This window comes from Xyrauchen texanus, chromosome 28 (assembly GCF_025860055.1).
Source record: "Xyrauchen texanus isolate HMW12.3.18 chromosome 28, RBS_HiC_50CHRs, whole genome shotgun sequence".
Taxonomy (NCBI): Eukaryota; Metazoa; Chordata; class Actinopteri; order Cypriniformes; family Catostomidae; genus Xyrauchen; species Xyrauchen texanus.
In genome coordinates this window covers 37,718,171-37,727,130 of record NC_068303.1, presented here as the reverse complement: position 1 = coordinate 37,727,130, position 8,960 = coordinate 37,718,171, and the positions used below count along the sequence as shown (strand labels likewise).

At 41.5% G+C, this 8,960-nt stretch overlaps 1 protein-coding gene across 2 annotated transcripts in view; it reads left to right on the top strand.

Moving 5' to 3' along the window:
- The first annotated feature begins 367 nt into the window (after positions 1-367).
- LOC127621788 (interactor protein for cytohesin exchange factors 1-like) overlaps positions 368-8,960 on the top strand; it is a 188,070-nt gene continuing 179,477 nt past the window's right edge. For both annotated transcript variants that reach the window (XM_052095516.1, XM_052095517.1), the window contains exon 1: positions 368-389. The gene's annotated coding sequence lies outside the window, so the exon portion shown is untranslated. The remainder of the gene's footprint in view (positions 390-8,960) is intronic.

The window sequence follows — 8,960 nt, the reverse complement described above, 5'->3', positions numbered from 1 at the left end:
GGATTTCAGTTTGTTTTTCAATTGAATTGTTCACATTATAGGTCACATTAAAAGTGGAAAAAGTTCTGACATGATTTATCTTTGTCTCATTCTTTTACATCACAATTTTAACAGGGGTGTGTAGACTTTTTATATCCACTGTATGTATTGTGTATATAACTGTAATATAATTAAATATTATGTATAGGATGTTTAGAAAACAAGACAAAAAAAAAAAAATAGTTTTTTGCAATTTATCCTTGAACCATGCCATTTATCCATGAAGATCTTGTGATTATGCGTGTCCTCCACAGGCCCGGTTTGAGGTTCACAGGTTTGGACTGTCCGGTTATCAGAAACATCAGCAGAGGGTTTTTGAGCAGGACCGAGCCGTCATGCTGGGTGCCAGAGTGAGTTCACCTTCACATGTTTCTCTGTGTCACTTCTCAAATTTGGATATAGACCGATGCAAATTAATTGCTAGACTCTATTTAGGAGGGCGTCAGCCCCCCTTCATTTAATCTCAGACCCTCCTAAAAATCTATGAATTTTCAGTCAGCACACAAATATGTGATTGCCTGTTGTGATCTCTTTAAACAAGTACTGCATTAGTTTGAAGTGCAAGAGTGCTTTGGTGGCTTTTTCCACCTCTAATACTATACACAAGCCAGTAGCATTCGAGTGTGGGCTGTGAAGGAGCATATCATTGGTTTGACACTATACACCCCTTCACTGAATTAGTCGGTCATTTGAGTTTCAATGAGACTTTGTGACAAAGTGAAGATCAGCTTCTTTTGACTGAAGAAAAGGAGGAATGTCATTCGTTTAGTTCGTTTAACAAGGAGTGGCTGGATGAATTATGAGGAAAAGTGATATACTGTATTATCACTGTATTGAATTACATTACAAAAACTGGTTGAAAGATAAACAAGCTTTGTTGTTCTCTTTATAACAAGTTTAATAATTTTTTTCAATACAAAAATGGCCTTTTATATTAACAGATAACAAAGAAATTTGTAAAGAACCATGAACATAAAAAAATTTAACAACTAATTGCCTACAACAATAGTATGCTTGTTTTTTCAGGATAGCAAAATTGTAGGTAATGTATAGCTAGGTTCTAGCTACAAATGTAATATTCGCAAGTTCACGGCAAGGCAATGGACAATTGTTGCATTCCAACTTGAACTTAATATTTAAATCATTATTGTGCCGCATTGACTAATTATTAAGTTGGCTTGTGAGAGCCAACTTACTGAAATCCTATTTAAACTTATTATTATTAAGTTGGCTTGTGAGAGCCAACTTACTGAAATTCTATTTAAACTTATTATTATTAAGTTGGCTTGTGAGAGCCAACTTACTGAAATTCTATTTAAACTTATTATTATTATTAAGTTGGCTTGTGAGAGCCAACTTACTGAAATTCTATTTAAACTTATTATTATTATTAAGTTGGCTTGTGAAAGCCAACTTACTGAAATCCTATTTAAACTTATTATTATTAAGTTGGCTTGTGAGAGTCAACTTACTGAAATTCTATTTAAACTTATTATTATTATTAAGTTGGCTTGTGAGAGCCAACTTACTGAAATTCTATTTAAACTTATTATTAAGTTGGCTTGTGAGAGCCAACTTACTGAAATCCTATTTAGTGGTGCTTGCAAAGCATCACTATTGTAATCTCACATACTTATTATTAGTGGTGCTTGCAAAGCATCACTATTGTAATCTCACATACTTATTATTATACTTTTTATTAGTGGTGCTTGCAAAGCATCACTATTGTAATCTCACATACTTATTTTTATTTTTCTTCTTTTTATTATTATTCTATCTCCGTACAAAACTTCGGCACCTAACTCGTCCCGCACCGTTTGGCGTAGACCCACAAATGAGGTGTCAAATCGAGCGGCCTATTGAGGACACGTGTGCTATGACTTTTATAAGCGATCGGAGTACGGTATTTGCCCCAGGGGCAAAAAAGCGGCCGAAAAATCCCATAGACTTAACATTGTGACAAACTTTGAGGCGTCACAGCTCCGAGCGAGGATTTCACAGAAACGTGTGATTTGCCACATTTGAAGAGGCTGGCAGGCTCTGTAAGAGCATACCTCAATATGGGGTAAAAGTTGCACCCCTGGGGGCAGGAGCTGCCCAAAAATGCCCCAATTGACTTATAATGGTGTAGGACGGCCCATGAAATGAAAAGGCATAGGGATTTGTATTGAACATAGCTCTGGATCACAGTGTCATAGAGACGAGGGGTGGGCTCATTTTACTCAGACGACCAATCAGTCTCTCAGGATCATTGTGAAGCTATCAAGCCACGCCCTAGCAACCATTAAGAGCACCTTAGCAACAAGTCCCATAGACTTCTATTGAAACAGATCAAAGGGATATCTCCGGATAGAAGTGTCATAGAAACACAAGGGTGGTCTCGTTTGACTCGGGACAGCAAACAGCCAATCATGCATCAAATCAACACTTCCTAGCCCCTCCCTAGCAACCATTGTCGAGCACCTTAACAACCAAAATCCATAGAGGGATATCTTCCATTCTGAATGTCACAGAGGCATGGGAGTTGGTTTATATCATTCATACTGACAAGCAGCCTTTGGAGATTCATGATTGGCAGCTGCCAAGCCACTCCCTAGCAACTAAACAGAGTACCCTAGCAACCGTTTAGCAGTAACTATATCTCTGCACCAGAAAATCAGAGAGACTTCTGGGTTGATTTATTTCAATCAGGATGGCAAGGAGACTTGATTAGTATCACTATGGTAACTGCCTAGCAACCAGATGGGGTTACCCTAGCAACCGAGTAACAAATCACATATCTCTGCATCAGAAAAGCGTAGAGACTTCGGGTTGACTTATTTCAATCAGGATGGCAAGGACACTTGATTAGTATCACTATGGTATCTGCCTAGCAACCAGATGGGCTTACCCTAGCAACCGAGTAACAAATCACATATCTCTGCATCACAAAAACATAGAGACTTCCGGGTTGACTTATTTCAATCAGGATGGCAAGGAGACTTGATAAGTATCACTATGGTAACTGCCTAGCAACCAGATGGGGTTACCCTAGCAACCGAGTAACAAATCACATATCTCTGCATCAGAAAAGCGTAGAGACTTCGGGTTGACTTATTTCAATCAGGATGGCAAGGACACTTCATTAGTATCACTATGGTAACTGCCTAGCAACCACATGAGCTTACCCTAGCAACCGAGTAACAAATCACATATCTCTGCATCAGAAAAACGTAGAGACTTCCGGGTTGACTTATTTCAATCAGGATGGCAAGGACACTTGATTAGTATCACTATGATTACTGCCTAGCAACCAGATGGGGTTACCCTAGCAACCGAGTAACAAATCACATATCTCTGCACCAGAAAATAGTACTGACTTCGGGTTGATTTATTTCACTCAGGATGGCAAGGACACTTCATTACTATCACTATGGTAACTGCCTAGCAACCAGATGGGGTTACCCTAGCAACCGAGAAACAAATCACATATCTCGGCACCAGAAAAGAGTACAGACTTCCAGGTTGATTTATTTCAACCAGGATGGCAAGGACACTTCATTAGTATCAATATGGTAACTGCCTAGCAACCACATGGGGTTACCCTAGCAACCGAGTAACAAATCACATATCTCTGCATCAGAAAAGCGTAGATACTTCTGGGTTGACTTATTTCAATCAGGATGGCAAGGACACTTGATTACTATCACTATGGTAACTGCCTAGCAACCAGATGGGGTTACCCTAGCAACCGAGTAACAAATCACATATCTCTGCACCAGAAAATAGTACTGACTTCGGGTTGATTTATTTCACTCAGGATCGCAAGGACACTTGATTACTATCACTATGGTAACTGCCTAGCAACCAGATGGGGTTACCCTAGCAACCGAGAAACAAATCACATATCTCGGCACCAGAAAAGAGTACAGACTTCCGGGTTGATTTATTTCACTCAGGATCGCAAGGACACTTGATTACTATCACTATGGTAACTGCCTAGCAACCAGATGGGGTTACCCTAGCAACCGAGAAACAAATCACATATCTCGGCACCAGAAAAGAGTACAGACTTCCGGGTTGATTTATTTCAACCAGGATGGCAAGGACACTTCATTAGTATCAATATGGTAACTGCCTAGCAACCAGATGGGGTTACCCTAGCAACCGAGTAACAAATCACATATCTCTGCACCAGAAAACACTACAGACTTCGGGTTGACTTATTTCACTCAGGATGGAAAGGAGCCATGTATTGTATTACCTTGGTAACTGCATAGCAACCACATGGGCTTACCCTAGCAACCGAGTAACAAATCACATATTTCTGCACCAGAAAATCGTACAGACTTCTGGGCTGATTTATTTATGACCATAATTTCTTTTCTTTTCAAGTTACAACATGCTGTTTGGCGAGTTTTGCCACGGCAAGCACCACTCACATTTTCTTCAGGAAATGTACCTATCTAGTTAGTGGTGCTTGCAAAGCATCACTATTGTAATCTCACATACTTATTATACTTTTTATTTTTATTTTATTATATCTCTTAACAAAACTTCGGCACCTAACTCGTCCCGCACCGTTTGGCGTAGACCCACGAATGAGGTGTCAAATCGAGCGGCCTATTGAGGACACGTGTGCTATGACTTTTATAAGCGATCGGAGTGCGGTATTTGCCCCAGGGGCAAAAAAGCGGCGAAAAATCCCATAGACTTAACATTGAGACAAACTTTGACGCGTCACAGCTCCAAGCGAGGATTTCGTAGAAAGCGTGTGATTTGCCACATTTGAAGAGGCTGGCAGGCTCTGTAAAAGCATACCTCAATATGGGGTAAAAGTTGCACCCCTGGGGGCAGGAGCTGCCCAAAAATGCCCCAATTGACTTATAATGGTGTAGGACGGCCCATGAAATGAAAAGGCATAGGGATTTGTATTGAACATAGCTCTGGATCACAGTGTCATAGAGACGAGGGGTGGGCTCATTTTACTCAGACGACCAATCGGTCTCTCAGGATCATTGTGAAGCTATCAAGCCACGCCCTAGCAACCATTAAGAGCACCTTAGCAACAAGTCCCATAGACTTCTATTGAAACAGATCAAAGGGATATCTCCGGATAGAAGTGTCATAGAAACACAAGGGTGGTCTCGTTTGACTCGGGACAGCAAACAGCCAATCATGCATCACCTCAACACTTCCTAGCCCCTCCCTAGCAACCATTGTTGAGAACCTTAACAACAAAAATCCATAGAGGGATATCTTCTATTCTGAATGTCACAGAGGCATGGGAGTTGGTTTATATCATTCATACTGACAAGCAGCCTTTGGAGATTCATGATTGGCAGCTGCCAAGCCACTCCTAGCAACTAAACAGAGTACCCTAGCAACCGTTTAGCAGTAACTATATCTCTGCACCAGAAAATCAGAGAGACTTCTGGGTTGATTTATTTCAATCAGGATGGCAAGGAGACTTGATAAGTATCACTATTTTAACTGCCTAGCAACCAGATGGGGTTACCCTAGCAACCGAGTAACAAATCACATATCTCTGCATCAGAAAAGCGTAGAGACTTCGGGTTGACTTATTTCAATCAGGATGGCAAGGACACTTGATTAGTATCACTATGGTATCTGCCTAGCAACCAGATGGGCTTACCCTAGCAACCGAGTAACAAATCACATATCTCTGCATCACAAAAACATAGAGACTTCGGGTTGACTTATTTCAATCAGGATGGCAAGGAGACTTGATAAGTATCACTATGTTAACTGCCTAGCAACCAGATGGGGTTACCCTAGCAACCGAGTAACAAATCACATATCTCTGCATCAGAAAAGCGTAGAGACTTCCGGGTTGACTTATTTCAATCAGGATGGCAAGGACACTTCATTAGTATCACTATGGTAACTGCCTAGCAACCACATGAGCTTACCCTAGCAACCGAGTAACAAATCACATATCTCTGCATCAGAAAAGCGTAGAGACTTCCGGGTTGACTTATTTCAATCAGGATGGCAAGGACACTTGATTAGTATCACTATGATTACTGCCTAGCAACCAGATGGGGTTACCCTAGCAACCGAGTAACAAATCACATATCTCTGCACCAGAAAATAGTACTGACTTCGGGTTGATTTATTTCACTCAGGATGGCAAGGACACTTCATTACTATCACTATGGTAACTGCCTAGCAACCAGATGGGGTTACCCTAGCAACCGAGAAACAAATCACATATCTCGGCACCAGAAAAGAGTACAGACTTCCAGGTTGATTTATTTCAACCAGGATGGCAAGGACACTTCATTAGTATCAATATGGTAACTGCCTAGCAACCACATGGGGTTACCCTAGCAACCGAGTAACAAATCACATATCTCTGCATCAGAAAAGCGTAGATACTTCTGGGTTGACTTATTTCAATCAGGATGGCAAGGACACTTGATTACTATCACTATGGTAACTGCCTAGCAACCAGATGGGGTTACCCTAGCAACCGAGTAACAAATCACATATCTCTGCACCAGAAAATAGTACTGACTTCCGGGTTGATTTATTTCACTCAGGATCGCAAGGACACTTGATTACTATCACTATGGTAACTGCCTAGCAACCAGATGGGGTTACCCTAGCAACCGAGAAACAAATCACATATCTCGGCACCAGAAAAGAGTACAGACTTCGGGTTGATTTATTTCACTCAGGATCGCAAGGACACTTGATTACTATCACTATGGTAACTGCCTAGCAACCAGATGGGGTTACCCTAGCAACCGAGAAACAAATCACATATCTCGGCACCAGAAAAGAGTACAGACTTCCGGGTTGATTTATTTCAACCAGGATGGCAAGAACACTTCATTAGTATCAATATGGTAACTGCCTAGCAACCAGATGGGGTTACCCTAGCAACCGAGTAACAAATCACATATCTCTGCACCAGAAAACACTACAGACTTCCGGGTTGACTTATTTCACTCAGGATGGAAAGGAGCCATGTATTGTATTACCTTGGTAACTGCATAGCAACCACATGGGCTTACCCTAGTAACCGAGTAAAAAATCACATATTTCTGCACCAGAAAATCGTACAGACTTCTGGGCTGATTTATTTATGACCATAATTTTTTTCTTTTCAAGTTACAACATGCTGTTTGACCGAGTTTTGCCACGGCAAGCACCACTCACATTTTCTTCAGGAAATGTACCTATCTAGTTAGTGGTGCTTGCAAAGCATCACTATTGTAATCTCACATACTTATTATTTACTTTTTATTTTTTTATTTTTATTTATATCTCTTAACAAAACTTCGGCACCTAACTTCGTCCCGCACCGTTTGGCGTAGACCCACGAATGAGGTGTCAAATCGAGCGGCCTATTGAGGACACGTGTGCTATGACTTTTATAAGCGATCGGAGTGCGGTATTTGCCCCAGGGGCAAAAAAGCGGCCGAAAAATCCCATAGACTTAACATTGAGACAAACTTTGACGCGTCACAGCTCCAAGCGAGGATTTCGTAGAAACGTGTGATTTGCCACATTTGAAGAGGCTGGCAGGCTCTGTAAGAGCATACCTCAATATGGGGTAAAAGTTGCACCCCTGGGGGCAGGAGCTGCCCAAAAATGCCCCAATTGACTTATAATGGTGTAGGACGGCCCATGAAATGAAAAGGCATAGGGATTTGTATTGAACATAGCTCTGGATCACAGTGTCATAGAGACGAGGGGTGGGCTCATTTTACTCAGACGACCAATCAGTCTCTCAGGATCATTGTGAAGCTATCAAGCCACGCCCTAGCAACCATTAAGAGCACCTTAGCAACAAGTCCCATAGACTTCTATTGAAAAAGATCAAAGGGATATCTCCGGATAGAAGTGTCATAGAAACACAAGGGTGGTCTCGTTTGACTCGGGACAGCAAACAGCCAATCATGCATCACTTCAACACTTCCTAGCCCCTCCCTAGCAACCATTGTCGAGCACCTTAACAACCAAAATCCATAGAGGGATATCTTCCATTCTGAATGTCACAGAGGCATGGGAGTTGGTTTATATCATTCATACTGACAAGCAGCCTTTGGAGATTCATGATTGGCAGCTGCCAAGCCACTCCCTAGCAACTACACAGAGTACCCTAGCAACCGTTTAGCAGTAACTATATCTCTGCACCAGAAAATCAGAGAGACTTCTGGGTTGATTTATTTCAATCAGGATGGCAAGGAGACTTGATAAGTATCACTATGTTAACTGCCTAGCAACCAGATGGGGTTACCCTAGCAACCGAGTAACAAATCACATATCTCTGCATCAGAAAAGCGTAGAGACTTCCGGGTTGACTTATTTCAATCAGGATGGCAAGGACACTTCATTAGTATCACTATGGTAACTGCCTAGCAACCAGATGGGCTTACCCTAGCAACCGAGTAACAAATCACATATCTCTGCATCACAAAAACATAGAGACTTCCGGGTTGACTTATTTCAATCAGGATGGCAAGGAGACTTGATTAGTATCACTATGGTAACTGCCTAGCAACCAGATGGGGTTACCCTAGCAACCGAGTAACAAATCACATATCTCTGCATCAGAAAAGCGTAGAGACTTCGGGTTGACTTATTTCAATCAGGATGGCAAGGACACTTCATTAGTATCACTATGGTAACTGCCTAGCAACCAGATGGGGTTACCCTAGCAACCGAGTAACAAATCACATATCTCTGCATCACAGAAAACGTAGAGACTTCCGGGTTGACTTATTTCAATCAGGATGGCAAGGACACTTCATTAGTATCACTATGGTAACTGCCTAGCAACCAGATGGGGTTACCCTAGCAACCGAGTAACAAATCACATATCTCTGCATCAGAAAAGCGTAGAGACTTCCGGGTTGACTTATTTCAATCAGGATGGCAAGGACACTTCATTAGTATCACTATGGTAA